A 19,165-nucleotide genomic window follows, 5' to 3' on the forward strand; every position below is an offset into this window, starting at 1 on the left:
ACAAAGTTAATGGATCAGGAATTTTAAACCGGCAGGTTTCCTCACAACATTTGTATGCAGGGTGGCCTCTAAAATTCCCAATACAGCCGGGAACATCAGTGCCTCTGTGCTGATTAATCTCACAGCTATTCACCACGTAAGCCCCATCAATATGTTGGGGGCAATGTGAATCAGTGTGTGGACTGTCAGGGTACCAACATGTGTTGACATTTCATGCACATTATCTGACATTGTTTGTTGTGCTGGAGGCACCATACCCAATCCATGCATACAGCCATGGTACACTGTCACTAATTGTCATTCATGCATCCATGAAACCCAGACAAGGGATGGGCCATGATTAGGCCATTTGAAGACAAATTCCACCCCATGATACGATAAGTAAACTGATTACGCTATACAATGTATTCGAGTATTCATTGTAGACCTACCTGACATAATACCCCAGGAGGAAAGTGAGGGCATGGGAAGCAACTATGAGACAATTGTAGCCACAGGGAACCTTTATGGTGATGCTAAGACAGGAACCAGTCAGGCTAACAGGAAGCAGGGTCAATCAGGAACAAAAATTAACAAGGCAAATACACATTGAGCAGACTGAGACTGGTCAAAGCTGGAACAGCACTGTGGAAAATGAAAACTGTATTTGTCCTGTGTGTTGGAACATAACACAATAACCCAAGGCCTGTGTTACACAAGTGATTTATACGGCAATGCAGTACAGTGTTATACTTATAATGGCAGTTTCTATACCATTCCAGGCAGCTGCAAGGGTGGTGCATGTTCAAATGGCTGGTCTGCATGGAGGTACTCACAGTTGTGTGCAGCTTCAGTCTCTCACAAGTCCTGTAGGTGAGAATCAAGTTCAAAGGGCCAACAGTACCTTTCACAGGGGAAGCAATGTACAGGTGATTACAGGTCCTACAGACTACAAGGCAGTGCATTATTCAACCAGAAGTCCATGCAGACAGAAGACCAATGACTATGGCATACTATACTAAAGAGGGAAGCACACTGGATTCAGAATATGAGTCTGTGTGTGTGTAGATGAGGGATTATCTGGGTACAAATATTCCATTTCCAGAAAACTCTGAAGAAGGGTGGGGTGAGACAGGGAACATGGCAGTGACAGGACTTATGACCTGGGCTGGCATGTGCAGGGGATGTCTTGTGAGCAAAGCTAGTCATACCTGGGGCACTTGTGTTATCCATTTGCTGCTTATATGGAATTCTTGTCACACATACTCCTTGCAAAGATAGCTGATGTAACACTTACTGATGTCAAGGGTCTGGTCATACCTTTTTGTTACCAATGCAATAGCAAATCCACTGCCTCATGTATGAGCCATTTTTTTACCTTATTGAATGATGGTGTCTTAGTTGTGTGCCATATGCTGCAATGAACCATGTTGCCAACATGTATGTGTGAAATAGCTGTGCTCCTCTGATATTGCCCTTAAAATGTGAAATGGACAGGATATATGTCATTTACAGTGTGTGTGAAGTTGGGTGTACATTCATACCCATCAAATATGATGTGGATGTTTCTGTATCCTAATCTGTATTTCTGCAATGCTCCATGAGGCTACACTCTGATTATGATTCTGAGGGATAATGTTATGCAAAAATGATTAACCAGACCATGATATAGTGAATAGAATAGGTGTTTATTGACATATGGTAAGACAGTGGTGATGGATGAGTAGAGTTAAAAGAAATTTTTGACAATATGTTGTCGCCGACGCAATCCTGCAGCTGTGTTTGGATGGTCACCCTCATGTTGATGGACAGCATCCTCCTCTTCCTCCTCTTCAGGCATTTGTGGGTCGTGTTCATATAGGGGAATGTTCCTCCATACACATATGTTGTGCAGGATGGCACAGGTCAAAATGATTTTGCACACCATTTCAGGTGAGTATAGGAGGCTGCCTCCGGTGATGTCGAGGCACCTGAATCTTGACTTCAGCATGCCAAAGGTCCTCTCGACTATGGTGTGTGTCCTCCGATGTGCCTCATTATAGGCACGCTCTGCTGCTGTGCTTGGGTTTGCAAATGGGGTCATGATCCATGGCTGGATCAGCTGAAAGAGAAAATGGGTGGGAAAATGTTGATGTTGCTTGCACCATGATTCTCACTTTGCATGGCAGTTGTTCTCTTGTGTTGTCTGTGACTCATCGGTGTTTGTGTTATTGTGTGGAATCCTAGGCTTCTAGGATGTACCATCAGCATTGGGTTGTTTCCTTATCTGAACTGGTGTTTGGCTGATTGACTGGATGTCAGCATTTTTTGTTGTTGAGTTGCAGTACATTGTGTACTCCCTTGCGTTATGTCATGTGAATGAGGTGTCCATGTGTCTTAACTGGGGGTGACATGATACTCCCATACACAGATTAAATTACACAGTGGTGGTAACACGGTTGCATCTATATGGCCTGGACATCCCATCCAATTTAACATATGCAATAGAATTAGTTAAACATCAGTGAGGCCCTTAGATTTGGCAAGGTGACAATGTACAACACATCTCCATACGTTGTCAGCACTGACGTGTTGACAATTGACTATGCACAAATATCCCATGTGTGACAAATTCTCTGCAGACCTATTTCCCTGCCCTTGCCAAGTGAACTCCGGTTCTAACGTGTACCTATACTACTGAACATGTTCTAGTTCAGATGGCTAACTTGGTTGTGAGGTTGTCATTTTGAGTGTCAGAAGGTCCATATGCCTGTACATCTGTTGTGTGTGTGAAATTGTCTCAATCTGTATGTGTAGACATGTGCACTTTCAATATTGTCACATCAATATGTGTTCTTAGCACAGTCTACTTGCTTATTGGTAATGGGCAATGTCAGAGCAGGAGTGATGTGAGATATTGGTACAGCCTCAATGATTCCATGTCACCTTCATTGTAGTCATCATCATGCTATGTGTCTCATAGTGTTTGACCTGCAGCAAAACACATTACACACCCCTCACACAGTACTAATTGCTTGGAAGCGTGTTTGATTGAGTGCTATTGATGTGATATTGTAAGATTAATCTTCCAAGTTGTATTGGCAGTTAAGGCCATGTCATTGTCAATGTGTGGTTTTAAATTGTTCCCTTGTGTCTGTGGAGTGGCATCTGTTGTTATTTAAATCTGTTATTTGTCCATAGGTGTGTATCCAAATGGGTGAGGATATCAAACATGCCTAGCGGTGTCACAACCTCAGTGTGTTCCTGGCCACGTGTCAATGTAGTGGTGTATGTGTTGTTTCTCCTAGGGAGTTGTTGTGCAGTGTGTATATAAATAGGTTTCTGTACTTACCAACAAGTAGGCCATTTCCATATCGTCCATCCTGGAAGTGTTGATTGATGGTGCAGTGGCGGAAGATGAATGAACCATGTACACTCCCAGGATACTTTGCCACAATGTTGGTGATCGACAATGGCCTGCACATTGATGGAGTGTGTGTGCTTCCTGTTGCGGTGTAGATGTTCGGTTACAGCAGGTGGCACAAGGCGTACATGTGTGCAGTCAATGGCACCAAGCACGTGTGGGAAGCCGTCGATTTGGTAGAAGCCCTGTTTGGTCTCCTGCTGCTTCTGCTGTGTGTTGGGGAAGCTGATGTGGCGGGGTGTGAGGGAGATGACAGCATCCAGTGCCTTAGATAGGAAGGCAGAGAATGAGGGCTGTGAGATCCCAGCAACCAGGGCACCAGTGGTTTGAAAGGAGCCACTTGCCAACATGTGGAGTACAGCTAGCAGCTTGGTTTCTGGTGGAATGGTGTGGGTGTCTGCAAGCTGGGTGCCAACTGTGGCTCAATGTTGTGCAGCAGCTGCTGAATGGCTTGCCAGTTGAGCTTGTACCTCTGGATGATGTCTTGTTGCCGGAGTCCCAGAAGGGTTGTCCTGGTGCAGAATATCCTCACCTGCCTTCTGCGTTGCCTTTGGAGTCCCTGCTGGTGTTGTAGAAGCTGCTGTTGTTGGTCCTGTCCTCTGTGCCTGCGTGCATGCAGGATGAATAGCACCTCCATTTATTCCTTTTTGAGCTCTGCTGTTGCTTCTGTGTGTTTTCCTTAAGTACTGGTGTGTTTGCCCCCATTTTAACACCTGCCCTGACCCAGGAGTGATTTTTTTACGCAAATCGGGCTGTGTGTCATTTTCCGCCTCCGTCTCCCAGCCGTGCGGGATTTTTGCGCGGTAGCATAAAAACAGAGCACAGGTGTTTACGTCATTTTTTGGATGGGAACGCCCACCTTGCATGTCATTAATGCAAGGCGGTTTCCCGCATCCAGAAAATGACGCACACACCGGAATTGTGGCGTTCGCGGGCGTCAAAGTAGAAATATGGTGCACGGTTTGTATAAATATGGGCCTTAATCGTTACAATTCTAGTTCCATCATCTCCTGTCCGTTGGTTCAGACAGAGGTTTCAGCTAAGCAACTTTTATTAAACAATGAGCAGTTCATGGTTAGTTCAGCTTGTCAGCATTTTCCATTAAACGCAAAGAAATACAGCTTCTGCATGAGGCCTGACAAAACTAGGCCAAGACATTAGCTAAGTTAAGGCCTACCATCATTGCAAAACATAGGTTATATCTCTCAATGTGACACATTACTACCTTCATTTTATACGTTTTTCTGTTTTCCATGTGTGCTAGTCATTTGTGAATCCTGGTGGACAATCGCCAGGTCACACTTTCAATCGTGCACATTAATTTTCCTACGTTAATCATTTTCTAACAAACTCATTATTTGAACACATAAATGCTCATTAATAATTTTAATTAAGTCATTTTACGTTAACAGACCCATAAGTCTAAGAAAGATACTGATGTCTGACTAATCTGGCTCGTCAAATGGAGAATAAGAGTGTTATCATTCAATCTTTCAATGTATTCTTCAGCTGCCTCCCGGGTTCCCCTCCACACTATAAACAAGTCATCAATATACCGCATGCAAAAGGCAACACTGTCCCCCCAAGGGTCATTCTCCTCTTCCCAGGCCACATGCTTCTGCCACCAGCCCATAAATAAATTTGCGTAGCTGCAGGCAAACCATGTGACCATAGTGTTTCCTTGTTTTTGTTGCTACAGCTGTCCTGCAAAAAGAAATATATTGTGATTCAAACAGGTGATCAATTCCAAAATCATCAGATTATGTTAATGGTACTTTAATGGTCTGCTCTTCAAGAAAAATTACACTCCCCACAGACCCTCTTCATGTGAAATACATGTATATAAACTGGTTATGTCCAAAGTTATCAGTTGAAAATTCTCTTCCCATTGAAAACCCTCTATGATTCTCATGAAATCTGTTGTGTCCATTCCTTAGGAAGTCAGGTCATCCATTACATAGGAACTCAGGTCCTTGACAAAGGGAAACAAGAAAAAAATCAACAAAGATCAATGCATTTTCCAGGAGATTCCCCCTGAGTGACACTATTGGATCCCCCGGTAGGACCTCAGCATTCTTATGCACCTTTGGTAGATGATAGAAAGTTGGAATGTGTGGATGCTCGGCTCTGAGAAATTGATATTCTTCGTGATCCATAGTCCCTTGATTTCTCAAACTTTCCAATAGAGCATAGAGATCCTGATTACTCCCCAAGTATTGTTCCCTTGTAATCAGTTGGTAGCATGTCCTGTCTTCTAGTTGTCTAAAGGCCTCCTTGATGTATTGTTCTGTCGCGTAGGCTCTCATTATTCTAATGAGGCTACTGGATTTGAGCAGCAGAATCACCTGCGGTGTGGGGGACTGAGTCTAACCCACTACAGGTGACACCTGTCGGCCTCATCCGTGTTTTTGCTCCATCTAACTAGCAGTGCCTCATCTCCACCCAAGAGCAGGGATGATTGGGCAGCCGAGCGAATGACACAATTGACTTCTCATCGAAATCGTGGTCATTCAGTTCGTGTCCGTTTCTCTCATTTGCATTAGTCTCACATATACAAGGACAATCAGAGGCAGTATATATTTCAATAGGTTTTAATGAAGCAACTGCATCTTAGATAATAAAGCATGTACTGCAATAACCAGGACGATAAAGCATGACAGGATTAAAATTGTGACAAGGAGAGTAAAGCATAAAAATAATGCTACCATATTGTCACTAGAATCATTAAAATAATTACTCCCTAGACTATGTTAGAGCACAGGATGTTAAGCTCTAGTTCTGCCCTTCAGGTTCCCCTGGGAAGACATCATCCCTCATATCTGAGCAAGAGCCTGTAGTGTACATAAGCAGTTGTAGCGAACTGGCTGGAATCTCCCTCTAATGTGTATGGGACAGAGAAGTGTTTTTTATAATAAAACAGCTGATGTTCTGAGAAAATATCCCTACGTAAGGATATGTATGGTTCTAGGAATACCACCGACAAAGCGTTACCACATTTACCGGCAACCTATCTTACTGCAGCCTTGAGAAAAGCGCAGAGTGAAAGAAATGTCTTGTTTAAGAACACAGTGCTGGCCTGGGCAAAGAACAGCTAGATAGAGCGAAATAAAACAAGAACGCAAATGTGGCTATTGTTAAAATAATAAATGAAGCTGAATAAAATATATCCAGGTTAAAGTGCACAGCGGCAGGCCTAGTTTGCTAAAATGGTGCTAGAGCTAAAATGGCTACACAACAATTCCTTAGTCTGCAGAACACTATTCCCCACCTTGTCTGACGGTTTAATTAACATTGTACAGTATTATAATTCTTGAGATCCAGTAATGCTCTCCACTGGTCTTTGGTCAGATTGAATCTATGGCATCATGTGGGGCATGGGGAATTAACCGAGATTTCACGTTGAAGTTACTCCTACCACTGCATTGCACAATTCCAGCTCTCTCCACAGTACTTAAGGCTCCATCTAGGACATCCTTTGCTACTTCGGCTGCCATTTCCTCCAATTCTTGCAACTTTCTCAATGCCTGTAAATCTTCTCCAGTTAAGATATCAGTCAAGTTTAGATGTGCAAATTATTTCGGGTATGCAACAAGTGTACTTTCCCAAGCTTCAATTTCCTGATATACTGATACAAATTGATCTGTGTCTGTGTGTAGTCCAATCATGAGGAAGGACATGAGGTTCAACCTAGACGCAGAACCTTGACTTCAGTCCTAGTCAGAGTTCTTTCCGTAAGGTTTACTACCGTAAGATTGACTTCATTCATCTGCGTTAGCCTCTCCCCCGTTCCTCACAGCCCTCTGTGGCAAGGATTTTGTTGCGCTCTTTTCACCCTTTTCTCTTTTTTGTGCTGTGAGATCTTTGAGGGCGTATCCTTTGAGGTTTTTTTTCCAACATTTCCCTTATTAACTGATATCCCTGTGGGACACTTATGAGATACAGCAGTTCTCCACTGTGTAGTTAAATTAGGTCAGAGTTTCCGTAGGAAGAGCATTTTTTGATTTGCTAATGAATTCTCTGCCGGTTGATGGATTTGCATAAACGTTTGGAAAATAAAGTTCATCCACCCTGACTCCCTTGTTCCTTCCTGAAACGTTTTGTGCTGATCTGTTAAGCATTGCCCAAGAAAAAGAGAGGAGTACTCCCAAATATTGATTTCCCTTGTTAATTCCTTTATGGCATTTTGCTCTGCTGTGTAGAAAAAATCAGATGATCAGAATTACACCAAATTCTTCAGAAAGTTAAAATGTTATTCAACAAGTGTGCTTTTTGTGATTTGGTGTAAATCCATTAGGCCGTTTTTGAAAATGTAACATTTTAAGAGGGGCATGGTTAGGTCTCACGTTACTGAATTTTTTTTTAAAGACTGAGGGGCTTCTGGTGGCCAAGGGAGCTCTTTTTTGTGTGCACTATCTAATTGACTGGCTACAACTTTGAGGAAAATGTTGTAGCTGCCATTACAGGACATGGTCACTCGGTTCCAGTGTCTTGAAAAAGTTGTTTTAAAAAGTGCCTATGGAGGCAGGGTAGGGACACCTAGTTCGCCAGGCACTTGTTAAGGAAACCCAGAGGTTAAAATATTTACTATTAAGGCTGTAGGTACCGCTGTAATCCCACAAAAACCTACATGGTACTCCCATTGAAGGTGCTGTACAAGCTTCAACTCCAAGGTCCAGGGACACCATGCAAGCTTCCCTAGTGAAGATATCATGGTACTGTGGTATCATGCGATGGAAGCTTGTGTGACATCTACCTTAGAGGCTACTGCAGTACATTGAAATTGTTTTTAAAAATAGGAGAAGAAAATGTGGTTTGCCCGTCCGTTGGGGCTAGGCTGCCCGCAGAGGGCTTAGGATTGGGAGCATGTACTGGCCACAGGCTGTGCCCAGCTGGGGGCTGGCCTCCATGTTGCAGGACTTTGCCCGAGGTAGAGAACTGGACGACCACAGCAGGGTTGACCTACAAAATATGTGAGGTTATAAGTGGTACATGGCATGGGTGCAAGTTATAGTTAGCTGAGCTCAATAAACTATAACTGTGGAATGTTTTTTTTTATTTTTAAACATTAGTTTTTATCTAATTTCAACACTTAACTAGAAAGTCACATTAATCTATTTTTTTTTCAGTGAATTTAATTTTTGTAACCTAAGCTAAAACCATATTACCATACATAAATATACTAAATATACTATACTATCTAACTTTTCTATATACACTCGTACCTATCCAGAAATCCTTACGCTTACAATATCTTGGTAGTCGATACAAAGTGCCAAAATGCATTTCCACATTTTTACATTTATTTTGAAAATCTGACTACCAAATCGAAGCTGACCTAGGTTACAGATGAACAGTTGGAAGGGTCATAAATGAGACTTTTGCGTTTTACTTAAAGCCAGAATCATAGGCAAACGATAGCTGCTCACACGGTCCTTTGCAGCAACAATGTGCTTAAATCAAGATGTTAATTACTCAGGCACACATTCAAGTGAGGAACCAGAACTAGACAACTGGAATATCATCTGCAATACACTTAAACTCATTATATGAAAAATAACTTAGTAGGGTAAACGTCAGGTAGTGTTTGGCTGGCTTTCAAATCCGATCAGGGACATGTAGCTCCATTTTTATATTTGTATTTTTTATAATTGTTTTTACCCGCATGCTTTTGCCTCTTTAGGGTTTATACAGGTATCTGTTTATACAGTTCTCAGTTTCTCACTTTATATGTGCAGTGCGGCATTGCAGGTGAACTGTGTGGTGGCTAAAGATTAACATGGTAGGTTCGGTTAACAGTGTAAAACAGTGCATGGCCTGTAAAACGTGAGTGTTAGGATTCTAAAATGCGCCCTTGACATGCTTCATCTGTTCGTGATTCTGTAATTAAATTGTAGCTGTATATCACTTAAAATAAAGCAGTGGTCACACTTAATCTGGTTTATTGGCCAGTATGCTGTTGCAGCTGTGGTCATTGGTTGGAGTTGCATTTCCTTGGAAGGATCAAGTTGATTCAGGGTCTTTTGTTTCTATGTCCCTAACAGGTCATGATCTTATGTGAGTGGTTTTGCTAGATATTTGATACTTAAAATAGGCTCTTGCTTGCAGACTGAAAAATAGATTTTGGTTGTGCTGAACACACGAAAATGTCACCAATACTTTTTAGCGGTCCATAAATGTATTTATCCTTATCTATTATTTTCTTCTCATATTCGTATTTATCCCTATTTATTTTTAGTGTATTAAAAAAATAATTTGCAGCTACTCTATTTCCACACGTGATTAACTGATAACTGCACACACATTTGATGTTGTTGGATTTTAGTGTCCTGAGTAGTCAATTTTAATGAACAGTGTAATTACCTGAAAACTGAAAACATTAGTACTGTGCACATGTACAGCTATTTAAGCTTCATTAGATATCTCATCTGTTTCAGCTCTGTAGGTTGATAGAAGTAGTCTATCAGTAGCCTAACAGGCATGATTGACGGCATGAAGAAGCGCTTGTAAAAGACCCATTTTCTTTTTTCAATAAAATGCTGAATACAGGGAACTGGACTGTTTGCTGTCTGTATTGATTGGTAATTAGAGAAAACTGGGCTGGGAGCTTTGGCTTTAAGTGTGTACCGCAGTAGGGGATCGTTACATTTGCCAAAAAGAAAATAACTGTTGATAAATATCATTGCTCATAATTCTTTGGGCGCCTAGGGTGATATGCAACCATTGTACCTCGACAAAAATTGAGTTGTTAATAACAAAGCTAAATTGATCCATTGCAAAATTTAATTTTCTGACTGCAGGATAGATGATGAAAGCTTTTCTCCTTTAGGAGATGAGTCTTTTCTTCCCTCAAAAGCATTAACTTAGAGATTTGTCTCACAGTTACCATTTATCAGTTATCATTAATTTACAGTGTATCCAATTCAGTCACACAATGAAGACCTAAATCGGAAATTAAGTTAACGATTTTTTTTACAAGTTAACAGACAGGTTTGGAGGAGTTTAGGTGAATTACCATAATGCAAACCACAACTTCAGTTACAGCTATTCAAAATATCAGCAATAAGACTTGGTGCTCAGAAGTCTTTGGGTCTTCCTTCCTATTCATGGGTACAGTCTAAGAGCATCTACCTCAATTAATCTAGAAAGGGTAATGAACATTCTCAAAAAGTCAAGAAGCTATGACAAAAAGGAAAAATCATATGCATTGACATAAGAGGAAGGAAAGGAAGGTGTCAGCATTTAAGAAGCTTGGTCAAGAGCCTTCTTAGAGAGTTAGTGTTGGCCTAAGCCACCCTCAGCAAAGCATCAGTCAAAAAGGGAAAGTCAGGGTTCTGTACCTCTCAATGTCCAAAGAGATAGGTGGTCATTTTGAACCTGGTGGTAAAAACCGCACCGCCTGCGGTCGAGGTAACTACCGCCAACAGGCTGGCGGTCCAGACCGCCACATAATGAAGCACATGAGAAACAGCCAGCGGGCCATCCACTCACCGCCATTTTGGGAGCACCACCGACAACAGCGGAGGCCATCTTCAGGCCGTCTGAAAGGCCCTATGCGGCCAACATATTATGGACCGCCATCAGTTCCGGGGCGGGAACTACTGCCACGCAAAGCTTGGCGCAAACAACCCCTACAAAGGGAAACACTCACTGGAGGCCCACAGAACACGCAGACACTAACATGGAGTGAGAGTTGAAAATAATGCCAGTGCTTCTCCTTGCCATATTTCTTCAGGACCGTGACCCCCGACGAAGACGACGACAGTAAGTACCGCAGCCAAGCACACATGGGAGGAAAGAGCACAATTACACACCGACACACCCCACCCACACTGAAACGCACTCTGACCCCCTCCCACCGCCCCAAGTCATACATACCCTACCAAAATGTACTTACCAGACACATGAAACCATATATCAGCACCAGTGCACACACCTGTGTACACAACTCCCCCACAGTGAAACGCTGCACAGTGGGACAATATTGCACCAACAGGTCTGCTGGGCACTAAAACTTATTATTTAGAAACAATAATATCTGTCTAAATAAGGCCATAGGCCAGTCCAAATTCAAGTCCCGGAAGGGACTCCTACGATAGAAAAATCCTCCACTGAGAAAGGGGCATCAATGGGGCAGCCAGGCACCTCAGGGATTAGGGGCAGGGGGTGGTGGGGGTGGGGGTGACGACTCGGTTTGGAATGGGGGGGTCTTGGGTGTAGGTTCTGGTGGTGGAGAGGGTTTGGGCTTGCCCTTGGAAGGTGGAGGAGTGGGCTTGGACTGGGGGATGGCAGAGGGACCAGGGGCAGCACAGGGCTTCTTCCTCCCTGGGGAAGGGGCATAGGAATGGGAAGGGTGGACTGGGGAGGACTTTGAAGAGGAAGGAGTAGACTTGGTGAGGCCAAGGGAACGTTTAGGGATAATATGGGGTGGGCCAGTGGGTTCAAACAGGTCAACACAGGAGAGGAAAAGCTTTCTAGTTGCAGCAGGAGGAGTTTTGGAGACAGGTTTAGGAGTGGTGGTACGAGGCGTAGGTGTGTTTGACGTGGATGCAGGTGCCTGTTTAGTATGCTTATGTGTGGTGGATGTATGTGGAGTGGATGAGTGTGAGGGTTTGTGTGTTTTGGAAGGAGGGTGGGTGGACACAGTGGGGAGGTAAATGTTGGTGTGTCTGCTTTGGTATGTTGGGCGTGTGTCTGCATGTGGTGGGAAGTGTGGTGCTTGTGTTTCTCTGTGTGCTTCATGTGTGTTGATTTGGGTGCATGGCTGTCTGTATGTGTGCTTGGGATGGGTGAAGGAAGTGGGGTGCTGGAAGGGGTAGAGGTGGTGGGAGGGGGGACGGAAAGACCAGGGACACTGGCTGCCGTCAAAGAGGAGGCCAGAGCCTGAAAAGATCTCTGTAGGCCAGACATGGCACCATGAATGCCTTCCAGGAATGCATTGCATTGCTGCATCTGGGATGCCAGCCCCTTGATGGCATTCACAATGGTTGTCTGCCCTACAGAGATGGGTCTCAGGAGGTCAATAGCCTTCTCAGTGAGGGCAGAAGGGCAGGAGAAGAGGTGCCTGGGGCGAAAGAGACGTGCACGGGCAACTTGGTGGGGAGCTACTGGGAGAGCAGTGATGGTATGGGGTGACAGAAGATGTCAAAGAATGGGTGGGCCCAGTAGGGCCCGCCACCACAAGGGAGCTGCCATTGAAGGAGGTGTCGGAGTCACTACCTTCAGTGGTAGTCGCCTCCCCAGTGGTACTCCCCATGCCCTCCAATCGACTGGTCCCCTTGGCGTCAGTGGATTCTGCCTCCTGGGTCCTATGGGCTGCAGCATCCCCACACACCGATGCCTCAGCTCCCTAGCCAGATGATGCTAAAGCACACAAGGATTCAAGAGCACAGAGTGGACAGAAAAAAAAAAAGTATGTCAATTCCAACAAAAATATTCATGTTGGAACACATACACTCCGACCCGTCTCAGGCATCAACCCCTAAGCAGACACAATATATGATATGAGTGTGTAGGCATGATCCCACAGTACACTACATTACCATCCTGGCTCTAGAATCTGCTACATTTTGAAATGGGAAACAATGAGAGACAATGCCAAGAAAAACAATCTGCAAATTCATGAGGCCACATTAAACCAATAGCCCAAACTGGGGATCCCTCACAGGCCTACATTCCCAGGCATATCTACCTAAGGACACTATACCACAGACGTAGAGGGTGGCAGGACTGCAGGGACACACCTGTCTATGGGACTCGCACTACAATGCATTCACCCCATAGCACCTAACTACACTCAGCATAGTAGCATCACATTAGTGTAGGTACTCACCCTCTTGTGGCTGCTGTGCTGCCTTCCAGGGCCCGTCCAAATCTGTATAGGCCATTAGGGGGGGTCAGGGTCCGACGGGCACCTCTTCCACGTTGGGAGACCGTCCCCAGCTGGGCCGCTCCGGTCTTCTGGGCCCAGCGCCGCAGGTCCTCCCTCCTCATCCTGCAGTGGGTGCTCCGCCAATTGTAGACCCCCAGGGTCCACACTTCCTTGGTGATGGCTTACCACAATCCTTTCTTCTGGTGGGCACTGACCTGCATGGGACAGGCATAGTAAAGAAACAGATGTCAGTGTGGGTGCCCCATACACAAATGCCATGCCAGTCCAACTTGACATAGCCCATAGAGACATACATATAGACAGTAGCCAAGCCCAAAACTGCCAGACACACAACAGGTAAGCATTCATACAGCCAACAAAAATGCCTACAAGCATCCGTACCATTCACACATATTCATGGAGGACAAATTGAAACTCACCTGTTCCTCTGGTTGCCCATACAACTTTGCATACAGGGGTAGAACCCCAACCACCAGGTTCTCCAGCTCCTCTGTGATATAGGCCGGGGCCCGTTCCCCTGTAGCACGTGCCATCTCAAGGACCAGAGTCAGGACACAGCAGCACACGCAGTGGAGTTCTTCCCTACTCGAGGTGCAGTAGTCAAGTGGCAAGGGCATGGCAAATTTGCGGTATATACCATGGCGGTGTGTACCGTCACTGCCGGCGGTGATCATGATTGGCCTTGCTTCTCCATTGACAACAATGTTACCCAATGATCAGGTGCACGGCGGTGAACAGCGCCGCCTACCGCCATGATGACCAACGCCAGCGGAATTAAGTCACTTCCTACACTACACTACCTGTAGGGCAAGGGGCTGCCATTTTGCATCCACCATGCCTTCATAGTGTGGCTGGGGTCCTAGTCCATGGCTCCATTCCATCTCCCCTTTGTTGAGTACTGCTATAATTACTGGTCCTTTTCATGGAATCATATTGGGAATTGTGCCTACACTGTGATGCAATAAAACATGCACACCTCACCACACATTGCCCTGACAGCATTAACACGTTCTTTGTGTCTGTGTGAGGGACAATTGTGTCGCATGTACAACAAGAATAGTGGAACCTTGTTATAGAAGTGTATGTCCCAACTCAATATGTCTCTCTTCCTCCTCCATAGGTACAGACCCATGTGGCGAAGGAGGACCCCATCTGTTTACAGACACCTGGTAGATCTGGCCACCATGGAGAACCCTCACATCATCATCATCAACCGCCTGAATATAGCCACAATCCTGGAACTCTGTGCACAAATGGAGCCTGTTTTGATGCCAGCGAATAGAAATCCCCATGCCATATCTACAACTGTGCAGGTACTATCTGTGCTACATTTTCTAGCCACAGGCTCATTCCAAGTGACAGTGGGCATGGTAGCTGGTGAGTCTCAGCCAATGTTCAGCCACATCCTGTCCAAATTTTTGAATGTATTCGTGCAACACCTGCAAATTTATGTCCAATTCCCCCAAAGAGCTGATCTCACCACCATCAAATCAGGATTCTATTCTACTGCAAATATCCCCCATGTGATAGGTGCCATTGATGGTACCCAGAAGCGCTCATGTCCCCAAGAGTAAATGAACAAGTGCTCAGAAATCGAAAAAACTTTCACTCCATGAATGTCTAATTGGTGTGTTCTGCTGATCAGTACATTTCTCATGTCAATGCAAGGTTTCCAGGATCAATACATGATTCCTATGTCTTGAGAAACAGCAGTTTGCCACACATGATGGGACAACTACAGGGGGACAGAGCTTGGCGCATAGGTGAGTGTGTATGATACTGTACTAGTGACATACCTGACAGGCAGGCTGCATGCAAGTAGTAAGTGCGTATATTCACCCTCTTTCACCCACTTTTCCAGGGGATTCTGGCTACACAAACATGTAATGGCACCTGAACTCCATTATAATGAAGCACATGGTCTCACTAGGAGGATGATTGAGCGGACCATAGGACTCCAGAAGGCAAGATTTTGTTGCCTGCATCTCTCTGGAGGATCGCTGTGCTATGGCCCTGACAAGGTGTGTCAGATAGTGGTGGCCTGCTGCATGCTACACAACTTGGCTGTGAGGAAAGCTATCACACTTCTGGAAGAGGAGGATGCTGTCCAACCATCAGTGGATGGATGAGAGTGATGAAGAAGAAGAGGGGGAAGACGTCAACTCCAGAACCCAGCTAATCTCGCTATACTTCCAGTGACTCTGAGGTAAATTTCCTATACTGCAAAAGGGTTTCCTGCATTGTTTCTGGTGAGACTTATATATTAAGTGCTGTAGTGTCCCTTACAAGTGATGTTGCTACTTTATGAATGAAGAAGCAGATGTGTGTTACAGCAATGGAATGTACAGTGTGACATACTTCAAACACAACAGTCTGTTAGACCCCCTCCTTCAATTTAAGCAGCATTATGATGGAAACTGGCTAATACATGCACATTGACATTTGCTTGCTGACATTAAATGAGGAGAGCTGTTGGTAGCACAGGGGCAAAGTCAATGGGCCCATTGGAAGATGGTGAAATGGCAGTGGCATGTCAACAAGGTAGCTCAGTGGCACACAAAGGAGACAGTTCAGAGCAGAGTCAATTCCTGGCGGTGGGCTTGGTCTTCACTGGTGTTTGACTGGGATGTCTGGGTCTGAGGCCACGTTTGCGGGGGGTACCTGAGCTGCATGGGAAGGGGTGCTGGTGTCCTGTGAGTCACCTGGCAGTGCCACCACTCCAATAGCTTCTGCAGATGTTGATGGCAGGGCAGTGTCCTTGCTAGTGTAAGGGGCCTGCAGGTGGGTGGACGACTCAGGCGGGATGTTGGTCTGGTGCTGCAGCACCCCTGCAATGGAGGCCATGGTGGTAATGAGGTGTTGCCATTGCTCCACGGCCTCCTGGTGGTGTGCTACCTGCAGCCTCTGATTCTGCTCCAACGTGGCCAGGATCTGGCCCATTCTGTCGTGGGAATGGTAGTATGCTCCTAGGACCTCAGCAATGACCTTCTGGGCAGCAGCATTCCCCCTTGCCCTCCCGGGCCACTGATACTCGCCCTAGCCCCCTGTGCCTGTGTCCCCTGCACAGATCTGGCAGTCCCACTTGCACTGGGCCCTTCATCATCCTGCCTGGTGGTAGGTGGCGACTTGGGCCTCTGTACATGTGGCCAGCCAGTCCGTGGCCTGGAGACACTGGTGTGGGGGGTTGGGCCAGTTCTGATGGTGGTGGCTGAGTGGTAGGGGTGTCAGTGGGCGGGGCTTCTGGAAGGTGACTGTCCAGGACCGTGGGATGGGCCTGGGATTTCCTCTGTGTCCAGACATCCCTCTGCACTCTCCTGAGTGGGGCCTTTGTCTTCAGGTGGAGGGCTGGCACTCCTTGACGTCTCCGTGCAGGGGGCATGGGTGGTGATACCTGTGTGTGAGAGAATAGAGATGTGGATGTCCTGCACTTCTTGTCCCTTGCAGCAGTTCTCAGCAGTAATTGGTGGTTCCATTCCCATGTAGTAGCATGCAGGGTCCCTCTGTGTTCTTTTTGATGCATTTAGTGAGGGGGTGGTGGTGCATTCTGGGAGCTGTAGTGCTCCTGACATTACATGCATGGGTTGGTAACTTGCACAGGGGGCTGGATAGTGATTTGTATGGGGGTTGTGGGAATGCTGGAAACATGGATAGGATTGTCTGGGTGTTGTGGGCTGGGTGGGGGATAGGGGGCATGGTGGTGGTGGAAGGGATGGGATAATATATGCATTACAGGTGTGGTGACTGTGAGGGTATTGTCGTTGACTTCTCAAGGGAGTCCAGTGAGGCCCTCTGGGTGCAGGATAGCACTACCAGTCTTCTGTACTGCGATGTTGTGTCATGATGCCATGGAGTGCACCTTCCCCCTCAGGTCCTTCCATCTCTTCCTGATGTCATCCCTTGTGTGTGGATGGGTTCCCACTGCGTTGACCTTGTTGACAATCCTCTGCCATAGCTCCATCTTCCTGGCCAAGGGTGTATGCTGCACCTGTGCCCCGAATAGCTGTTGCTTGACCTTGAGTATCTCATCCACCATGGTCCTTAGCTCCCTATCAATCAAATCAATCAATCAAATACATTTCTTAAGCACACTACTCACCCGGTAGGGTCTCAAGGTGCTGGGAGGGGGTACTGCTCGAAAAGCCATGTTTTGAGGTGCTTTCTGAAGGTTAGGAGGTCCTGGGTCTTGTGTAGGTTGGTGGGGAGGGAATTCCAGGTTTTGGCGGCGAGGTGGGAGAAGGATCTGCCGCTGGAGGTGGTGCATTGGATGCGGGGGACTGTAGCGCGGGTGGCAGAGCGGATCTGTCGAGTTGGTATGTGGAAGTTGACTCATTCGTTGAGGTAGGCTGGTCCAGTGTCATGGAGGGCTTTGTGAACGTGGACAAGGATTTTGAAAATGATCCATTTGTTGATGGACAGCCAGTGTAGAGATCCGAGGTGGGTGGAGATGTGTTTGTGGCGAGGGAGGTTGAGGATGAGACGTGCGGCTGCGTTCTGGATTCGCTGGAGTTTTCTTTGAAGCTTGGCTGTGGTCGCTGCATAGAGGGCGCTGCCGTAGTCCAGTTTGCTGCTTATGAGGGCGTGGGTGACTGTTCTTCTTGTTTCTAAAGGAATCCATTTGAAAATCTTGCGTAGCATGCGAAGGGTGTTGAAGCAGAAGGATGATATGGCATTGATTTGCTGAGTCATGTAGAAAGACGAGTCCAGTATGATGCCAAGGTTGCATGCGTGGGTGGTGGGTGTTGGGGGTGGTGGGCCACCAAGAGTCGTTCCATGTTGTCTTGTTGGGACCATAGATGATGATCTCTGTTTCTCTGAGTTCAATTTGAGGTGGCTTGCTGTCATCCAGTTGGTGATGTCAAGGAGTCCGGCGTGCAGGTTATTCTTGGCGGTAGCTGGGTTCCTAGTGAGGGAGACGATGAGCTGAGTGTCGTCAGCGTATGAAGTGATGGTGATGCCGTGGGGGTGGAGGGTGTGGGCGAGAGGAGCCATGTAGATGTTGTAGATGTTGAAGAGGGTGGGGCTGAGGAAGGATCCTTGGGGGACCCCACAGATGATCTTGGTGGCTGTAGACCGGCAAGGAGGGAGGCAAACTCTTTGGGTTCTTTCGGAGAGGAAGGAGGTGAGCCAGTCCAGGCATTGTGGCGAATTCCGGCGTCGAAAAGGCGGCATACAGTGTCAAAAGCTGCAGAGAGGTCTAGGAGGATGAGGGCGATGGTCTCGCCCTTGTAAAATCTGGTCCTGATGTCATCTGTGCAGGCGATGAGGGCGGTCTCGGTGCTGTGGTTTTTGCGGAATCCAGACTGGGAGACGTCTAGTATGTTGTTGTCTTCTAGGAAGGAAGACAGTTGCATGTTTACTATCTTCTCCACAACCTTTGCGGGAAAGGGGAGAAGAGAGATGGGTCAGTAGTTTGTGAGGTCTTCAGGGTCTGCTTTTGGTTTTTTGAGAAGAGCGCTGACTTCGGCGTGTTTCCAAATGTCTGGGAAGGTTGCAGTGTCGAAGGAACTCTTGATGACGGCCCAGAGCTGGGGAACGATGATTTGGCTGGCCTTGTTGAAGTTGTGGTGGGGGCAAGGATCTGTTGGGAAGCCTGAGTGGATGGAGCTCATGGTTTTGCCGATTTCTTTGTCGTTGGTGGGGGTCCAGGTGTTCAGTAGGTTGGTACAGCAGGGTGTTGTGGTGTTGGTTGTATCGGTTGTGGTCATGGTGGGTGCTGACGATGTGAAGCTGTCTTGTATGTCTGTGATTTTGCGGTGGAAGTAGTTGGAGAGGGAGTTGCAGAGGTCTTGGGAGGGTGGAGGGGCGATGGTGCAGGATTTGGGTTTGGTGAGTTCTTCAATGATGGCAAAAAGTTCCTTGCTGTTGTGTGTGTTGTTGCCTACGCGTTCTTTGTA

The sequence above is a fragment of the Pleurodeles waltl genome, chromosome 10 (assembly GCF_031143425.1).
Source record: "Pleurodeles waltl isolate 20211129_DDA chromosome 10, aPleWal1.hap1.20221129, whole genome shotgun sequence".
NCBI lineage: Eukaryota > Metazoa > Chordata > Amphibia > Caudata > Salamandridae > Pleurodeles > Pleurodeles waltl.